At 39.2% G+C, this 19988-nt stretch overlaps 1 long non-coding RNA gene across 1 annotated transcript in view; it reads right to left on the bottom strand.

Moving 5' to 3' along the window:
- Positions 1 to 787: 787 nt before the first annotated feature.
- LOC104660496 overlaps positions 788 to 19988 on the bottom strand; it is a 325315-nt gene continuing 306114 nt past the window's right edge. The window contains exon 7 of the long non-coding RNA XR_004055024.1: positions 788 to 2798. This is a non-coding gene — a long non-coding RNA (uncharacterized LOC104660496). The remainder of the gene's footprint in view (positions 2799 to 19988) is intronic.

The following is a 19988-nucleotide window of genomic DNA, read 5'->3' as shown; positions in this document are numbered from 1 at the left end:
AATATTTTGGAGTCTCTACTAAATGATGCATAAATTCAATAGTGTGTCTCGACTTTGGCTGGAACTTGAATACATTTCAGTTCAGGAGGAGCTCTGGTAGTTTTTCAGTTTATAGTTCTTCAATAATTGCCTTTCCAAGTAGCTGTTCTTTCACTTGTGGAGTCTTACCCTATATAGTTTCATAATCAGCCAAAAACTCAAGAACATCCTTGTGCGTATTTTGTTTTTATTTTTATTTTTGAGACAGAGTCTGACTTTGTCACTCAGGCTGGAAATGCAGTGGTACGATCTTCGCTCACTGTGACTTCTGCCTCCTGGGTTCAAGCGATTCTTGTGCCTCAGCCTCCGAGTAGCTGGGATTATAGGCGCCTGCCACCATGCCTGGCTAATATATTTATTTATTTATTTATTTTTGAGATGGAGTTTCACTCTCTCAGGTTGGAGTGTAGTGGCACAGTCTTGGCTCACTGCAACCTCTGCCTCCTGGGTTCAAGCAATTCTCCTGCCTCAGCCTCCTGAGTAGCTAGGATTATAGGCATGCACCACCATGCCCAGCTAATTTTTGTATTGTTAATGGAAAAAGGGTTTCACCATGTTGGTCAGGCTGGTCTCGAGCTCCTGATTTGTGATCTGCCCACTTCGGCCTCCCAAAGTGCTGGGATTATGGGCATGAGCCACCGCATCTGGCCATGCCTGGTTAATTTTTGTATTTTTAGTAGAGACAGGGTTTCATCAGGTTGGCCAGGCTGGTCTTGAACTCCTAGCCTCAAGTAATCTGCCCACCTTGGCCTCCCAAAGTGCTGGGATTACAGATGTGAGCCACTGCACCCACCCTTTGTGCGTATTTCTTGAGCTCTTTCCCTACATAGCTCCTTCCTTCCACATACTCTGTCCTACAAATTCCAGTCATTTCAGCTTTCCCAATATTGATCCCTGTGTCCTCTACTCGGTGAGGCCCCATGTTTCACCTGGGTTTTCCTTTCCAGAGTAGCAGTTCGGATAGTATCTCTAGGCAAAAAATCAGGGCAATTGTAGGCATCACCTCATTTCCTTCCTTTTTCTCAGGGATCATAGTGTTGTGCTGCCTATTGTCCAAAAACAGTGGCTTCGTATATTCCATCCGGTTTTCTAATTGTTTCTGATAGATGGTCTCTTTAATGGCAGCTAGCCCATTATGGTCAGAAGCAGAAAAAGTATATTTTTTAAAAGTTCAAGTAAGGCAATTATTTTACCATAAACAGGAATAAAGGGCCCTCAGCTAAATGGTATGGTCACTTGAATTGTGACTTAGTCCCTTTGAGAGCACTAGTGAAAGTCAGGTTTTAAGCTACGTGCCATGAGTACTGATGAAGAGGCTTATTTCTCAAATTGCGATTGTTGGTGTCCTACCATTGTGGTTTGTGCTACATCTGTGCAGAACTTGCGTTGTAATTTACTTAAAATATTTTCTTTAAGTTGACTTCCTTGTACCTTAAATTTATGTGAAAAGTAAACTATCGTATGACTATAAATGGAATTGAGAAACTAATTCTGTTTTTATAATATACATTAAACTAAGCAAATGACTTTACGGGGGGGCGGTGGGGGGGAGAGTCACTGGACTACTGAAGTCGTCTCATATCAGTTAGAACTTTCCTACATCTGGTTGGTTGTACTCAAACAGACCACATAGGCACTGAAAGAAGATGTGAGATGGGTGATGGAGATTAAAAAGGAACGGACATTTTCGTTTATCATTTCTGATAGAAACACACAATTTTTAAAACTAGAATAAGCTTAGAAAACATCTAATCTAACCGACTCATCTCACAGATGAGAAAACAGTCTTACAGATGGACTAGCTGCTTTCCAAAGTCTCACCACTGGTTGATTAATTCAACAGTCACTTACCAACAGATACTAAGTGCTGGGCACTCTTCTAGGAGCTGGGAATACAGTAGTAAACGAAGAGACAAAATCCTTATCTTCTTAGAGTTTACATTCTAGCAATGAGTAGAACCCCTTTTCTTGGGTCTGTGTTCAGTTGTGTATTAATAGGCTACAGACTACAAAGGACAGCACCTGAACACTTTAATAACTGTCCCCATCTTGTCCTTCAACACCTTTAGGAATCAGGTTCTTCTCAGTGTAAAATCAGCCCAATTTTGTAATGATCTCAGTCTAACCTACCTGGAATATACCAGCTCACTTCATATTTCCTAATGGAGCTACATCGCATGCTTTCAAGCTTTATCCCTATAAGAAAAAATGTCGATCGTTTTTGCAAGAAAGTGCCCATGACCAATTACATCATTTAGAATTTTCTTGCGTGTAGTTGGCCTCTGGTTGCAACACAGATCAGCCTGCAGACAGGGTCTCTTGGCTTCTTATCTCATGTAGCTTTAGGATTGTGTTCCTGCCCTGTTTTGGTCTCTCTTGTATATGACTTACCCAAGGTGTTTGCGCTGTTTATGTGTACAACCTCCTATATCCCAGTCTTGTCTTTGTTTAGATCTGGAAACTCTTCTGGTCTGAGGAAAAGAAGACTCTACTTTGACATTCCAGTCTTGAAAGCCTACTGTATTCCTGACAGCTTCGATGTTTTTCACAGGCATAACCACCCCCAGAGAGGCAGAAAAGGTAGGATGGAAGAAATCATCAGAAATGAGTTTGGGCACTGCAGTTGACCCTCCTTTTTGTCTTTAGATCAGGGGAATTAGTGAATACTGCTATGAAGTCATGGAATTTTCAGGCTTCAGAATTCCCAGACGTCCTCAAGTTGTCTTTGAAGGATTCTTATTTTACAATGTGTGTTTTTCCTGAGAAAAGGAGAAAAACAGAGTGTGTCTTGTTAGTGGGATAGCTAAGATTTGAGGATAACTCCCTTTTATTACGGGATTGCTATGTCTCAGGCATGATGCTATGTACTTTATCATTTTCACCTTCACAACAATCCAGTGATACATGAATTATATGGGACCTCTTGCTACAAACAAGGAAGTAGAATCTTGGAGAGGCCACTTAGTTTCACTAACATCAAATAACCAGTATGTGATTGGGTCAAGATCCAGTTCCATTTGTTACCAATGAAAGCCTTCTACAATATAGCTCATTAATATCAGTGTTGGGGTAAAAGTTATAAATACACAAATATGTGTAAAACATTAAATGTAGTTTTTTTCCTCATACAATCATCTATAACCGAACAAACTGAGTCAGAATCTGAAATCTGTCTCAAAATCACTAAGTAAAGTGGTGACCTGAATGAGAATGATAGTCTTTCGAATTTTTTCCAAGCTTCTTTTCAACACAGCATTTTAATTCCAGGAAAAAAAACGATTCAAATTGAATTGGCTGGAATTGTTCGGTTAAAACTCAGTGTCTTTACAGTTGAAACCTAGAAGATTTTTTTTTAAGTGCCAGTGTTATAACTCTGCTCTTAAATCCTCTAAACTCAACAGATATTTACTCAATTATTGAAAGACATTCAAATATTTGAATGTCTCTTATTGATCCTATTATGTTTTTTATTGCTACCTGTATATCCCAAATAAACTATTCTATTGCCAGACCAAAATAAAAGATAAAATATATTTTTTTCAAATTCAAAGAAGTTGTCTTTGGTCTATCTAGACTATCCATTATCCTGAAAGATTTGTAGATGCTTAATAGGTGAAAATAAAATAGAAAATGCCTTTTTCCTCAAAGTATTCTGTCGGGATGTGCCATTTGAAAGAAAAAAAAATCAGTTTAAGGAGACACATAATCATTAAACAATCTTGTTTCAGTCACTATCACTGCAAATGCAATTAGGGCCAATTCTCCTGAGTCTATGCTAATGGAAGGAGGGTGTAACATGCATGGTTGACAGGCTCAGATAATCTGAATAACTGATTTTCAACATTTCCCCCTAATAAACCTATTTACCAGAGTTGCTAGCAAGTAATGGAAACTGCCGATTCTCGTTTCCTTCCTCTCCTCCCCACACCCGGCGCCCCAACCCAGTCACCCTTTGATGGAGATGTTAGTGAGCAGTGAATTGGCCAAAAAGCTGTGGGAGGAAGAAGAAAGAAGGAAAGTCGATCAATCTTTGAATAAATAAAAGCTATTTTTATGTGATGCTTCTGCAATGGAAGGTCCTGCCACGTGTAGAATATCGTCTGGGTTAATATTCTTATACATACTTGTACAATAAACCCACCTCAAATAATAGTCTTATTAAATTCATATAGGTAAGCAAAATAGCAATTCATTTTATTTGTTCAGTAATATTAAAAGTTATAGATACAGTTGAAGTTTCTTTTGACATTTACCCTCAATCTCTCAGACCTGCCTCCTTACTCAAAAGGAGCCACATCTCTCTGATATGTAATTACTATTATACAAAACAGCCAGCTTTTCATCCAAGTTTTTTCTATGAATTTACATAGAAATTTAGTCAGAGAAAATAAGCATTTTGTTTTGTTTTTACAGTAATAATAGCCTACCTATATAGTTTAGCTGTGTGGGGTGACACTGTTATGCATTGCCCAAATCCCCCTTCAATGAAGGACTCATTGCCTCATCAGGGAGCACTTTCAGCAGACTGTCTGCATCTCTCAGTCCCTTCTTGAACCACCTCTGCTGCAATAGCCACCTCACCCTCAGGCTCACCCCTGCCGAGACAGGCAATGGTCAGTGTCTGATCCAGTTCCGTTTGGTACCAAGGTACTAGTTCCCATGCAAGCTCATTGTAAGACAACCAACGTCTTGCCATATTGGCACAGACTGGGGCAACTCAGAAAGATCTTCCTAGCCTCAGAGCTGCCTGTGGGGTGGCTGAGGCTGCTGTGGAGCCCACATCATAGCTCAACTTCTGTCTTCGCCCAGTCCTGCTTCCTTAGATGCTGATGCCAAGAAGTTTCCTAATAAACTTCCAGAACAGTAACTTCCATCTCATAGTCTGCTTCCCAGGAAACCACCCGATGACATGTCGCTTGCTTAGTTTTTCACAGAATATGTCCTGGAAGCCCCATTTGCTAGTAAACATAGACCTATCTCATTATTTTAATCTTGTATTTGTGTCAGAACTGAGATGTTGTTCATCAAAGCCTTGGTTCCCTACGTTTCTGAACCTGCACCTAGACTACATCATGATTAACTATGACTAAATTAGTGTGTTCTAGCCAATGGACTGTGGAGAGAAGTGATATATGGCACTCCCAGGCCCAATCTGTTGACACTTCATGAAATTTTCCACATCCTTTCTCATCCACCATGTGCTAACTAGATGCAAAGGATGTAGCAGAAGTTTCCAAGGTCCTAGGGACAGCAGAGTCACAGAAAGCTGGGTCACTAAATCACCACATTGAAGGCTACCTGTAAACCTCCACCTCAAACTGTTAACCTGTTCAAAAATGTAGGGGCATTTCTTATAGGAATTAGTCTCTCCTCCTTAAAAATAAGGAACTCTTCAGCTGTTTCCAGTCTCTCACTATTACAAAACACATTGCTCTGAGTATTTTGTACATGTCTCCTTGGGTGCAAGTGTTTCTCTGGTATAAATAGTAAAAACAGAAGCGGACTTGCTAGGTCTTGAAATACACAAGCTTTAAAATTCAATATTTTTGTACCATTTCCCAAAGTGGTTATACCAATTTCTATTCCTACTAGGAGTGCATGGAAATACCTCTTTCTCATAGCTTTCAAATGTGGGACTATGCCAGGCACTCTACTAAATATTTTACCTGCCTTAAAATATTTGAGCCTCAAAGTAACTCTGAAGTGTACATTTCTATTCCTTAGCTCTGCTTTTCAGATGGGAAAACTGAGGTCAATAATTTACAGCTGAAAGAGCTAAGATCTAAGCTTAAGGTTGTCTGACTCCAGATTTAGAGATCGATTTCTTTTCTCTTACATTATATTGCTTGTATACAATTCTCATTCAGAGTTAGAAGTTGTCAGGTAAATTATTTAATTAAAGGTTATACTTTATTGGGGAGAATTAAGGACGGTAGTGGTCTTCGTGTGTGGGGATTAATTGGTCATGAGGAGGTATCATTCATAAAGGTCAAGGGTTTATTTTCGTGGGTCAAACAGTATGCAGGAGGGTTAAGCTTTCCCTCTCAACTTTGAAAAAAAAAGCATAAATGTATATAGATCTGTCAGTCATTTAAAAGGCTTTTCTAAAAATAAGTAAAACAAAAGCTAATAAAATCTGCATTCCGGGTGGCTGCTTGCAAAGTGGCTGTAATTACTTGGCCAAATCACATCTTGCTCAGTGTTCCTCCCTGAACTTCCTTTGTCCTCGAATTGAACATAATGCAGAGGAGGTCTGTGTGGGTCTGGGACAGGATGGAATTTGGACCAGCTGTTTTCAAAGGTTACATTAGAAACTCAAAGGCTAAAGGCAGTTACTGTGAAAACTGCCTTCTAAAGTGGGAATCTCCCCATCGTATCACGTGCCTGTACCAAGAACTATGGCAGGGGTGAAACTGGAAACAAATCTTCACAAGATGAACAAAATGTTAGACCCTATAGACAAGGCACAGGGACACATTTGACTTCCCAAATTCCTTCCATTTTTGTGGTTTTTGAGGTTACAATAGAATTTAAGTCTCTCTGGGTTCATGTTCATCTAGTTTTGACAAAATATGACTTCCTGTGTCAGTGAAAGAAGGTTTTGATTTACAAAAAAAAAAAAAAAATGAGGCAATTAGATGAAATAGTTTCACTAACTGTAAATTAATCAAAGTTAGATTTTTCTTAAAATATGCAGGGGTCAAAAATCTGGGCATGAAACAAGCACTGGACCGATTTGGGGTTTCCCTGGGTCTTACCATGTTGAAAATCCCTGAGTTCCTATAAATACCAAATTTGTTAAGGGGGCAAGAGGGCAGAGCAGAAAAAGATAAAGAGGACTAATTGGGTATATATAATTGCTGGGCAGAAAGCTTAAATTTGGTCTCTTAGGCAAATGTGTCCCTTTAATGCTGTTACCTCTTTCTATGATGATATACATTCATTCATTTAGCCAACATCTATTGTGCTTACTACATGTCAGGCACAGTTACACACTTGTTCTACAGTGGGGGATGAAATAAACACAGACTTACAGTCTTTGAGTGGAGAGAAGATGAAATATGTAAGTCAATACAACTATTCCTAAGTAAGTATTTAGGAAAACTGAGACAGTTGCTATGAAAAAAGCAATTGGGGTACATCAATGAAGAATGAAAGCAGAGACCTATGTAGATAAAGTCCTCAAGGAAGACGTGTCCGCAGAGGCACAGTTTGAATGGAGACAGGTGCAGAATGAGTCGGGGGTGAAATTTCTTAGCCTGGGAGGCTGCTCACATGAAGACTCTAGGACAGGGAAGAGCTTGAGATAACTGGAGGCTAGAACATACTGGGACAGTGGCTCAAGCAGGAGGTGGAGAGGGAAGCAGGGGCTAGGGAGTTCCAGAGAGTGGAATGATCCTGGAGAGTCTTAAGCAGAGAGATGACACAGTCAAATTCACATTTTAAAAATATCACTCCAACTGCAGTGCTCACACTGTATTCGAAGGAAAAGATGGTTGAGAAAGTAAGGTGGAGGTAGGGAATTGACATAATGGGTGACTGCAATAGTTGAAGTACTGCAAGGCAGAGGAGCAAAAGTGAGATGTATTTATGTATCTGTTCCTTTGTCATTGGATGTACTCGTTTGGATCTCTATCAAAGCTACCATGAAAGTGAAATACTGTATGAATCTGACTGCATAGCATGAATCCCATTAAGCTTTCTCAGGAAAGTATACTCAGGCAAGCTGGAAGGCCATTACTTTGGTTTCAAGCTCTGACGATTGTCAGAAACAGAGTATCCAAAGTGCCCAGATCTCTGATTATAGCAAGGTGCAGAACTTGTGAGATTTTGCAAGTGTTCCCATGTGACACATGGTGCATGAGGTTGCCATGGCAGTGAACTCCTCCAACAAGGATATTAGGAGGTATACTTACCTGAGTCTCTTTTCCATTTCCTTGACATGAGATTGAATAGAGAAGGCAGAGAGTAACAAGTGTAATGAGATTCTGTTGTGTCTATGTTTATGCTCATGGAATATCTGAAAAGAAAGGAAGGTATGACATCTATTTTTTCAAATGGCGGTGTGTGGAGGCTTAGGAGCTGTTCATTTTGAAACTTCAGTGGAGATTTTTGACTGGCTTTTACATATCCCACTGTTTGTGGATATGCTCCACCACAAGCAGACGTTTTAAGTGCTGTAGTGGGCCAAACTTTGTTTTATTTTAGTATTTGTCCACCAAAGATGTCTGTGAAATTTCTAATGTTCATTTGTGAACTGTTTTGGAGAAAGCAGGGAATTGGAAGTCCTGAGCAGTGGAATTGCCAGGCACTGGTTGAACATGTATTTGAGATCTCTAGCCATGAATTTAAAGTGATGCCAATCAGCACTTTTGCTTTTAAATAGCTACAATGTCTTCTAAGGCAAATAATATCTCCAATAGGAAATTGATTTATTGTCCATGGTATCTGTGGTTTGAGGTTTTCTTTCATTGAGTGATAAATATTTTTTGAGCATCTATTTTGAGCCAAACACTGTATGGACAAAATAAGCTAAGGGGAGCAGAATGAGGAAATAAAAAGGACAGAAGATAGAACTTAGGGATAAAAATAACTCAGGAAAAGGAACTTTAAAATCTCCTTGGCGTTCACTTCCCAGTCTTTCATTTTCCATCTACATCACCTTAGATGAGTCACTTAATCTATGCTTTTGTTGATCACTGTAAATTTGAAGGCTTAACTAAACTACAGAGTCTTTAGTGGCCTTTAAGGGAAAGATGTAATCAAAATGCTAGGCATGACACATATTATATTTTACATATCTCTGAAACAGATATTCTCCAAAGATCTTGGTATCATTTAATAGGTAGATGCAGCAAATAACTTGGATAAAGTTCTCCCTAGAGGTTGAGAACTTGGTGAGGTTTTTTGTTTCCAAAAGAAAAAGAAAAAAAAAAAAAAAGAAATTGCTGTTTGGTGGGCTTATTTGCTCTGAATTTTTGCTGTCTCACCTAGAAAATGAGCATAGAAACTTGGGAACTTGGGAGAGAGAGAGAAAGAGAGAGAGAGAGTATGTGTGTGTGTGTGATATTGAGTTAAATGTGGGCAATGTTAGCCATTTGTCTTTTTTTACATCAAAATTAAAAAGCACTTAGAACACAGAAATCAAAGCCCCACCTCACTGGCTTTTACTTTCTGAGTTCCCATGCTGACATAATCCCAAATGCTAATTTAGTCAAGTATGGCTAATCCTCTAGAAGCCTCAGCAGTCAACCACGTAATTCAGTGCCACTTTACAGAACTCTCGATTTAATTTTTCAGATTTGTCAAGGAGAAGTATAAAAGTGTGTTCACCCTGTAAAGTAGAAACCACACTGAAGGAACTGCAATAATGCAGAACTTCCTATCATCCATGATGATGCACCAGCCTTTCCAACTCCATTATCTAGAGCTGTGGTTCTCAATCAGAGGCAACTTTGTCTCTCAGGGGACATACACAATGTCTAGACACATTTTGATTTCCATGATTGGGAGGCAGAGGTAGGTAGAGGCCAGGGATGCTGCTAAACCTCCAAAAATGCCCAGGAGAGTTTCTCACAACAATTCTCTGAACCAGAATGTCAATAGTGTTAGTGCTGAAGTTGAGAGATGCATGTCTGAATTGCTCCTTAACCCCATAATTAAATATGTCTGATTTTTGGGGTTGTAAGCATGCTAAAAGAAAAAGCTGGCTGAGTGTGGTGGCTCATGCCTGTAATCCCAGCACTTTGGGAGGCTGAAGTGGGCGGATCGCTTGATCCCAGGAGTTCAAGACCAGTCTGGGAAAGATGGCAAAACTCTGTCTCTATTAGAAATACAAAATATTAGTTAGGCCTGGTGGCATGCACCTGTGGTCCCAGCTACTTAGGAGGCTGAGGCGGGAAGATTTCCTGAGTCTAGGAGGCAGAGGTTGTGGTGAGCCCAGATGACACCACTACACTCCAGCGTGGGCAATAGAGAGAGACTCTGTCTCAAAAAAAAAAAAAAAAAAAAAAAAAAAAAACCTAAAACCTTAATTTAGATTTTAACAGGGTATACCAATAGTTTTCTAAAGCAAAGTGCTTTTTAGTTTGTAAAATCAAATGTAAAATATGGTCCATTTACAATACAAATGATATCTTTTATACATAGAAGGTATTTTATAGTATGCAAAAACAGAGTCACATATCAGTCAGGTCAACCTGTAAATTTGTTGTGGCTCCATCACATTGAAATTTCTACTGCTTTTTTTCTTTTTTAATCTTTTATTTTGAGATGGAGTCTTGCTTTGTCGCCCAGGTTGGAGTACAATGGTGCGATCTTGGCTCACTGCAACCTCCACCTCTTGAGTTTAAGCAGTTCTCCTGCCTCAGTCTCCTGAGTAGCTGGGATTACAGGTGTGCATCACCATGCCTGATGAATTTTGTGTTTTTAGTAGAGATGGGGTTTCACCATGTTGGCCAGGCTGGTCTCAAATTCCTGACCTCAAGCAATTTGCCCACCTCAGCCTCCCAAAGTGCTGGGATTACAGGTGTGAGCCACCACCCCTGCTTCTACTTCATTTTTGATTTACATTATCAGTAATAATTGGAAAGGTTTTAGGATATTTTAAGGTAACCATATATATTTTTGTATACCTTGAAAAATTACATCTATTTTATCAACAAAAATCTTTCCTTGTGAAGTGACTTCTTTTGCTACTAGCAATTTTTAAACATTGCCGTTGTCGTGGTAATGTCTAATTATTATTACAAGTAAATTCTCCAGATCTAAATTTGGAAACATGCAAGATATTCTCCAAGAAAGAAAAATCAGTGGTAAAAAGTCTTAGCCATTCTTTCTTTTGTTGCATAGTTGCATTCAGGTCATTTAATTCTGCCCATGGCATCAAGAATGCCTATTTTTATGAAAAGCTGGTTTTACAGCAAGAAAATTGGTCCACCTCTCGGTTATGATGCCTAATGATTCATGGTTGTTAGATAACTTTCAGAACACAACAGATTTGATTCACTGATGGAGTTTGCATTCCACAGCATCTCTTAGGATCTTTACGGAGGTCACGGATTTAGATCTTTTGTTGTGTTTGAACTCCAAGATGTTCAGTCCTACTTTCTGCAGTCGTTGAGGGCAGCTGTAGAACTGGCAAATAAGCAACAGTGTGAGTTGAGGCAAGGTGGTGCTACCCATGAAAAGAACCAGGGGCCACAGGGAGTCTCAGCTCTTAGTAATAGAGGCAGAGATTGCCCCTGAGAAGAGAAAGAAGCACATGCCATAGAGAAAGGTGGCTACAACAGGGATAACCAAAATGTAAATAGAATGACTTAAACTTTCTTTTTTTAATTATACTTTAAGTTCTAGGGTACATGTGCACAACGTGCAGGTTTGTTACATATGTATACATGTGCCATGTTGGTGTGCTGCACCTGTTAACTCATCATTTACACTAGGTATATCTCCTAATGCTATCCCACCTCCCTTCCCCCACCCCATGACAGGTCCCAGTGTGTGATGTTCCCCACCCTGTGTCCAAGTGTTCTCATTGTTCAATTCCCACCTATGAGTGAGAACATGTGGTGTTTGGTTTTCTGTCCTTGCGATAGTGTGCTCAGAATGATGGTTTCCAGCTGCATCCATGTCCCTACAAAGACATGAATTCATCTTTTTTTATGGCTGCATAGTATTCCATGGTGTATATGTGCCACATTTTCTTAATCCAGTCTATCATTGATGGACATTTGGGTTGGTTCCAAGTCTTTGCTATTGTGAATAGTGCCGCAATAAACATACGTGTGCATATATGTTTATAGTAGCAATGATTTATAATCCTTTGGGTATATACCGAGTAATGGGATGGCTAAGTCAAATGGTATTTCTAGTTCTAGATCCCTGAGGAATCACCACACTGTCTTCCACAATGGTTGAACTAGTTTACAGTCCCACCAACAGTGTAAGAAGTGTTCCTATTTCCCCACATCCTCTCCAGCACCTGTTGTTTCCTGACTTTTTAATGATCGCCAGAATGGCTTAAACTTTCTAAAATCACATAGGCATATTCTCCAAGTCTGTTCTTGGATAGCCAAGGTTTCCTGACCTCAGGGGCATCTCAGTGAGGGCTGCTAGAAGATTCTTTCCTGCACACAACTCACCCGAGTTCCTGATTCTTTCATTTAGATCTGTACCTAAGGGCTAGTTTTTCGTCATTGTAAGGCAGATCACATTTTAACAAACTGATCCTGTGCATCTGCTACATTCCTTATTTCCCGAGTTCTACAGACACCGTTCATCAAACTAAAGTGCAGAGAAAACACTGAACTAGGAATATGTTGTAAGATGGATCCCCAGTTCAGAAACATAAAAATGTTGGGGAAAAATGTTTATCTTATGATAAGGTACTTGTGGACCACTGGAGACAGTTACATTAAGGATATGGCTTTAAATTCGACTGCCTTGGGTTTACATCCTGGCTCTGCCATGGATGGATGAACTTGAACAAGTTATTTAACCTCCCTATGCTTCAGATTTCTCATCTTGAAATCAGGATTATAGGAACTCCTTCCCAATTTTTTTAAGAGACTCAAAATAATGTTCATCAAGCATCAATATTATCGTCATTTTTCTAGATCTGGGCTAGAGATTCAAAATATGGCAGTTGTCAATACACAGTAACTAGGTACAGAAGTAAACATGGTGATTAAGAATTTGGAACTTGACACCTGGGTTTCAATTTCAGCTCTGCTACTTCCTGGCTGTGTGACCTTGGGCTTACTTAACCTCTAAGGGCCTCAGTTTCCTTATTGGTAATGACAATATCACTGACATCCAAGAGTTTTAAAAATCTTTAAATTAATTTAAGCATTAAATTAACTTACATAAATGAGTTTAATATTTGGTATATGATAAATATTCAATAAAATTAAGTTTAAGCATAATTTTAAAAATTTTTTCTTAGAAAATAAAAAAGTTATTGTGGAACAATATACATAAAACTTACTATTTAACCATTTTTAAGTATACAGTTCAGTGGCATAGTACATTTGCATAGTTATACACTATCCCCACTATCTATCTCCAGAATTCTTACATTCATTATCCCAAACTGAACTCTGTACCTATTAGTAATAACTCTCCCTTTCCCCTTCCCCACATCCCAGCTCCTGGTAACCACTTTCTGTCTCTATGAACTTGCCTATTCTAAGTACCACCTTTAAGTGGAATCCTGCAGTATTAGTTTTTTTGTTGCTGGCTTATTTCCCTTGGCATAATATTTCCAAGGTTCTTCCATTCTGTAGCATGTGTACAATTTCATTCAAGGCTGAACAATACTCCATTGGATGAATATACCACATTTTGTATATCCATTCACTTGTTGATGCACATTTGGGTTGTCTCCGCCTTTTGGCTATTGTGAATGGGCTGCTATGAACATTGATGTATACTATCTTTAATAAAGTACAGCAACCGAGAGTGTGAGAGAGAGCGAGCCCCAACATTGAATGGGCAGGTGAAGGAAGATGCTCTTTTAGAAAATTGAGAGTCTTTGAAGGCTTGTAAGTAGAGGTAGGGTTTGATCACATTCACAGGAGGTTTGTAAAACTTGTTAAGGGTCTGATTGAGGACAGTGGCATTGGGCTCAGGGAAGAGTGAATATATATGTACACTGAAGAAGTATCACAAAAAGAGATACCAGCAAGAAGGGCCATAAATCAGAACTTCACAGCCCCTTTGAGAAGGATTTCAGATTCCATGCTAAGCCTATTACATCACACCTTTAATCTTCATTGCTGCCCCAAGAAGTATCATCTCTACTTAGCAGGTGAGGGAGCAGCAGCATTCTGTAACTTCAACAATTTCCAATAACTAGCAAGCAGTCAAACTGACATTTTATCCCAAGCCTGCCTCCTCCTAAAGCCAGGGTTCAAAAAGTAATGTGTTCAATGCCAGTCCTGAATGAGACAAGAACTCATTTCACATTCAGCAAAGACTCTTCTGAAGCCATGTCTCTGGCCTGATTCTCTCTCAGTGATTTCTGCCCTTACGGCATTTCAAGAATCAAAGGGAGCCCTTTGAGTGTCTAATGAACTTGACACATTTATATTCATATATGTTTAGTTTGCCAAGGGGACCTGAACAACAGCTCAGCATCTGATTTCCCTGATCTTTTCTTACTAAATTTTCGAGTTATGCTCTATGGATCACAGCACAGTAAAAGCTATACAAAGAATAGATCAGAGGCTGGGAATTTTCATGACCATCACCCCCTCAGTACCAGTTTCTATAAAACAAGGTAATTCAGGAAAGAAAATCACTTCTAATTCATTCTTTGCCCTTCAAAAATGTGGATGTTTATAAATCAGGCATGTGGCACAATTGTGACACATACCATATAATTTACCACTTGCAAGTCAGTCCCTAAAATTCCATTTCCTCCTGGGAAAGTTCACTCATTCACTCATGACCAGTGAAAGACACATGTGTAGCCTACATCCTGCCTTTATTTTCTTCTAGAATACTTGACACATGACACATTTGTTGGTGACTCCTCAATAATTAAGGTGTTGCAACAGTTGAAAAGCCATTTCAAGGGATGCAATACGTAAAAATAAATTTCTTTCTATAAAATGGTTATGATGCCAGGTATAATTCTTTAATGTGATTGAAGTGATGTTTAAATGTGATATGTGACTGTTTTTGCATACTATAAAATACCTTATGTATAAAAGATATCATTTGTATTGTAAATGGACCATATTTTACATTTGATTTTACAAACTAAAAAGCACTTTGCTTTAGAAAGCTATTGGTATACCCTGTTAAAATCTAAATTAAATTTTTAAGCTCTTTTTTTTTCTTTTTTTTTTTTTTGAGATAGAGTCTCTCTCTATTGCCCACGCTAGAGTGTAGTGGCGTGATCTGGGCTCACCACAACCTCTGCCTCCCAGACTCAGGAAATCCTCCCGCCTCAGCCTCCCAAGTAGCTGGGACCACAGGTGCATGCCACCAGGCCTAGCTAATATTTTGTATTTTTAATAGAGACAGGGTTTTGCCATGTTTCCTAGACTGGTCTTGAACTCCTGGGATCAAGCGATCCGCCCACTTCAGCCTCCCGAAGTGCTGGGATTACAGGCATGAGCCACCGCACTCAGCCAGCTTTTTCTTTTAGCATGCTTACAATCCCAAAAAACAGAGATATTTGATCATGGGGTTAAGGAGCAATTCAGACATGGGTTTCTCAACTTCAGCACTAACACTGTTGACATTCTGGTTCAGAGAATTTTGTTGTGAGAAACTCTCTTGTGCATTTTTGGAGGTTTAGCAGCATCCCTGGCCTCTACCTACCTCTGCCTCCCAATCATGGAAATCAAAATGTATCTAGACATTGTGTACGTCCCCTGAGAGACAAAGTTGCCTCTGACTGAGAACCACAGCTCTAGATAATGGAGTTGGAAAGGCTGGTGCGTCATCATGGATGATAGGAAGTTCTGCACTATTGCAGTTCCTACAGTGTGGTTTCTACTTGGAAAGAAGAGGTATGAGCTTCTGTTTACAGAGGGCCTTGAATTACTGTAATCATCAAATATTTGTGTTACAAAAACTCCGCAAAATGCAAGTTTCTAAATAAATACCAAGAGTTTAGATGGCATTCAGTGAATGATTCAAAGAAGGGCACAGTATTTCTTTAATTAAAAGCAAGCAAGAATGATAACTAATTAAATGTTATGATGCAACAGGGAAATGTGGGAAAGAAAGAGTTCTGTAGGAAACTGTACCAGAGAATTGGAATCTGAATTTGAGGGCAGAAGCCTACATGGAAAGTTAAGGGCAACTTCCACTGCTGCAGAGCCAAGTTCAAACAATACCAAAAGGTAAAACACTAGTAAAAATGCGTCCATAGAAGGGGAGCTTTAGCGTCCTTTTAAAGGGAAGGGAACCATAGTAAATGTAATTGCCAACATATATTGCTATTATTAAAAATAATAATAACTAGCAATGCATGAGTGCCTCCTCTGTGCCAGGGAGTTTGCTAAGCACTTTACTGAACACTATCTCACTGAATTAAGCTTGTGTGGAGGGCACTAGCAAAGCACACAAAATCCTTTTTTTTTTTTTTTTTTCAAGAAATTGGTAGTTTGCATTTCTATAAAAGCATTGAATGAGTCTCAGAGGAAAACTTGGAATGTTGCTGAATCGGTATTGTTTTTATCTTATATTATGTAACGGGAAAGAGTAGGCAGCACCACAATTTTTTCGTTATTCAAAAGCTCTGAAGCTTTGGCCCTAGCCACTAGGTCTCCACTGCCATTCCTTTTTCAAATAGCGGCCATGAGATAATTCCATGAGGAGGTGCAAATGAAGGCGTATAAGTTTAAGCGAGATTGGACACAGGTCTCCCTCCTATCCTGAACTTGCTCTGAACCACTTGACTGGAACATCTCCTGTCCATCCTGGGTGCACTGCCCATTGCAAATCTCCCTTGTTGTTTTGATCTGAACTTTGTGTATGATTCCATATCATCACTCCCCGGGATATTTCTACCCAGGTTGAAAACACACATCCCACTTCCAGGCATCTGCTTCATGTTTCCTGGATGGCCCAGTAATGTGTTTGTTTAGCTCACTTCTAGCTAGGCTATAGATTTTGCTGGTGGCCTTTTAAACACCACCTCAGAATGTTTGTTTTTTTAAGTTTTTGTCTTATCTCACTTCCTCTGAAAAGGCCTCACTTTTCACAGCTTGGCTGAAGCCTGAATAAGCAGCTCTTCTGTGAAGCCTGAATAAGCAGCTCTTCTGTGAACCCTGCCTAGACATCTTGCCAAAATGTGAAGCTAAACTATTTGCAGTTTGAAAATCATAATCATTCTACATTGTAGTATTTCATCAAATGGCCAAGGGAGCAATCCAAGAACGTGGACAAGAGTACAGTAAACTGCCTTAGCAGTGGTCTGTCTCCCCCACATCTCTGTCTTACAAGTGCATAGCTGTGTGGAGTGCACTGATTCTCAAATGCATGGGAAGCACCTGGGGAACTTGTTGAACTGCAAATTCCCAGTCCACATCCTCAGAGATTCAGACTCAAAACAGCTGCGGGGGGCGGCCTGGAACTCTTTTTAACAAACACTTCCCCATATCATTTTGATGAAGTGGTTTGTAGATGTGAACATGAAGAAAAAACCCCAGTAAAGTGGTTAAAATCAGATACTTGAATGTCTTAGATCTGGCTTTGATTCCTAGCTAGGCCACTGCCTAGTTGAGTAAAACTTCTGAACTCCAGTTTCTCTCAAAAGTTGATAAAATGAAAACATTTGTGAGAATTCAATGGGCTTGACACAATGTGAATGTTTAATAAAAGGTAGCTTTTATTTTAAAATCATTGTTTTCTAAAGAAACACAAAAGAAAGGACCATAGCTACAAACTTATTAATAGTCTTCTAGGAGGGGAAATTGGTCTTTAATTTGTAAATCTAAAGGCAAAACTTGAACGAAAGCATGAAGGATAGAAAGCAAATGTCTAGCTTTGTTATTCCGATGATACACAGCACATACCTGGAGAGTGTGGTACCCTCTCCAGCCCCATCTCCACTCAGTATCCTTCTGGAGGTATCTTGATTTCCTTTCCTCAGGGAAGTGGCCCTCCTGACCCCTATGTTAAACACACAGCACCAGTTCCTTCTTCCTGATGCCTTCATTATGTGTTATTTTTAATTACTAGTTGATAGCTATCTTCCTGCTAGTCTGAGCTCCACCAAAGGATGGGGTCTTGTTGCCTATACATAGCCTTATATCCAAGGTTCATAGTATGAGACTGATACATATATTTTGTGAGAACAAATAATCGTAAGAAATTTAAAAAAAATTCAATTATAGAATGGAAAGTCTTGGGGGATACTGCCTTACCTGTCACAGCAGATCCATTCAAAGGGACCACTTGGATATCCTGCCAAGGAAATCAGTGAACTTAGTGACTCTTAAGTTTTTTTTTTTTCCCAACTGGTCAAATAGTTTTCTGGAGCACCTGAAGGAAATCTTGGGTAGTTTCTTGAAGGACAAAGTCCTAATGAAGAGAGCTCTGTTTTGCAATTTGCATGGAGCTAGACAAATTGCACAAGGAAACACCAGATGACAACATCAATTTTAATTAGATCTCAGTGAAACACCTGAAGGTACTATTTAAATGATGTACTGCTTCAGCCCACAGGACCTCCAAATGGTGAAAGGGAGAATTAATGGGGGTAGGGACAGAATGATTTTATTTATCAATCTAGTCCCAGCTCTGCTGTATTCACATGTTTTTTTCCTTATTCATATGGAGAAATTTTAACTTGACATTAATATCCCCACAAAGGAAAGGTGATTCGCCAGCTGAAAGAATTAAGCATTCTACCAGACCTAGTCTCAAAAGTTGGAGAAACTACAAAAATCACACATTATTTCAAGTCTGGAAAAGCTGAGCTAATATTTTTTTTCTCCATTGTCTTTCCTTTTCTGGTTCTGGCCCCAAACAGAAAGCCCCTTTTGTAACCTTTTAAATGTGTTTCTTGAGGGGAAAGGATACTTTCCAAGTGGAAGTAGAAATAGAAAATAAATGCAAAATTCTATTTCTTTTGGCATGCAGACTTCATATGCATTCTGTTCAGATGGCTGGAGTTCCCATTCCTGCAAAATAAAGGGCTACCTGGAAGCCTAGAAAAAGTGAGGTTAAGAGGCTACATGATTCTTAGCCCTATGTTCTTAATCAATTTAGTTCTTATTACAACTTAACTGGACTTCATCAACAGAACAATCCCTCTGATTGAATATTTATATTCCATTTCCAAAGAAAATCAGCAAAGTAACAAGAAATCACAGTTATATGTAAAGCGAGTATACATGTCTAAAATATATCTTCATTTATTTGGCAAAGTCATGGTGATGCCATTTTAAAGATAGTTCTGCACGTTTCTCTATTCATTTACTTGAGACTATTTGTTTTCTTTCTTCTGAGAAATGAAAAATACACTGAAAACGAAGACAAACTATTTCCTGGCAAAGTGCTAACTGCTCCAGCAACAGACTGCCTCTGAGCTCCGGGAAGTCATTTTGCAAAGGCTTTGGACTCAGGTGGATGAAAGCCCCTGAGTAGCCCATTAGTAGTTTCAGCTTTATCAGGCCGATGACTTGCCATAAATAAAAGAAAAAAAGCCAGTGTGGGGACAATCATCATCAGGTGGGAGAGGATCAAAACCGTTCTATATCACACATTCAGTGAAGCGTGGGTGCAGCAGTGAGAGATTACTGTAGCAATTTGCAAAGCATATTCCTCAGGTGATATTCTATGGTCGAAAAACTTTGGCCCAATAATTCTATGCTATTTCTACTTCTGGAAAGTCACAATATATTTTTGTCAGTTACAGGCCCTAGGAATTCCTGAAATGACATATACCTTTTAAAAAACTTGGTTTTCCCCAAATTCATCTGACTCCTTTTTATTTTATAGCACACCTATTAACAGTAACTGGCCTTCTATTGAAAAATAGTACGTTGACCTATAAGCCACTCTCCAACTCCCACCCCCTGGCCCTTCTTTTTTTTCTTTTTTTTTTTTTTTGTACTTTATTGAATGAGAGGATGATCTATGGTAGTTCTAATGCTTCCCAGGTCTTTATATGTCATGACACACATGGAAAAGGATAATAAAAATCATAGTATGCTAATGACTATTAACATCCTTTTTCCACTTAATGTTTTCTTACTTTCTTTACCTGCTATAGAAGTATTCTGTGAATTCCTCTATTTCACTAATTTATGAAGTGCCTGCCGTCAGAACTGCTGACCCGGAGGTGAGGCTATTACCTCTAGGGCTGAGGGGATCAGTAGCATAGGGAAAACCAGCATGCCATGGCTTAGCAGTTGGGAAATTCCACCCTGAGGAGCTAACAGCTATGCAGCGGTTAAACCCACCTGGCTGTTGGGAATGTG

Source organism: Rhinopithecus roxellana, chromosome 1 (assembly GCF_007565055.1).
Source record: "Rhinopithecus roxellana isolate Shanxi Qingling chromosome 1, ASM756505v1, whole genome shotgun sequence".
In the NCBI taxonomy this organism is placed as follows: Eukaryota; Metazoa; Chordata; class Mammalia; order Primates; family Cercopithecidae; genus Rhinopithecus; species Rhinopithecus roxellana.
The sequence above is the reverse complement of the archived record's forward strand: the minus strand, read 5'-3'. Positions and strand labels throughout refer to the sequence as shown.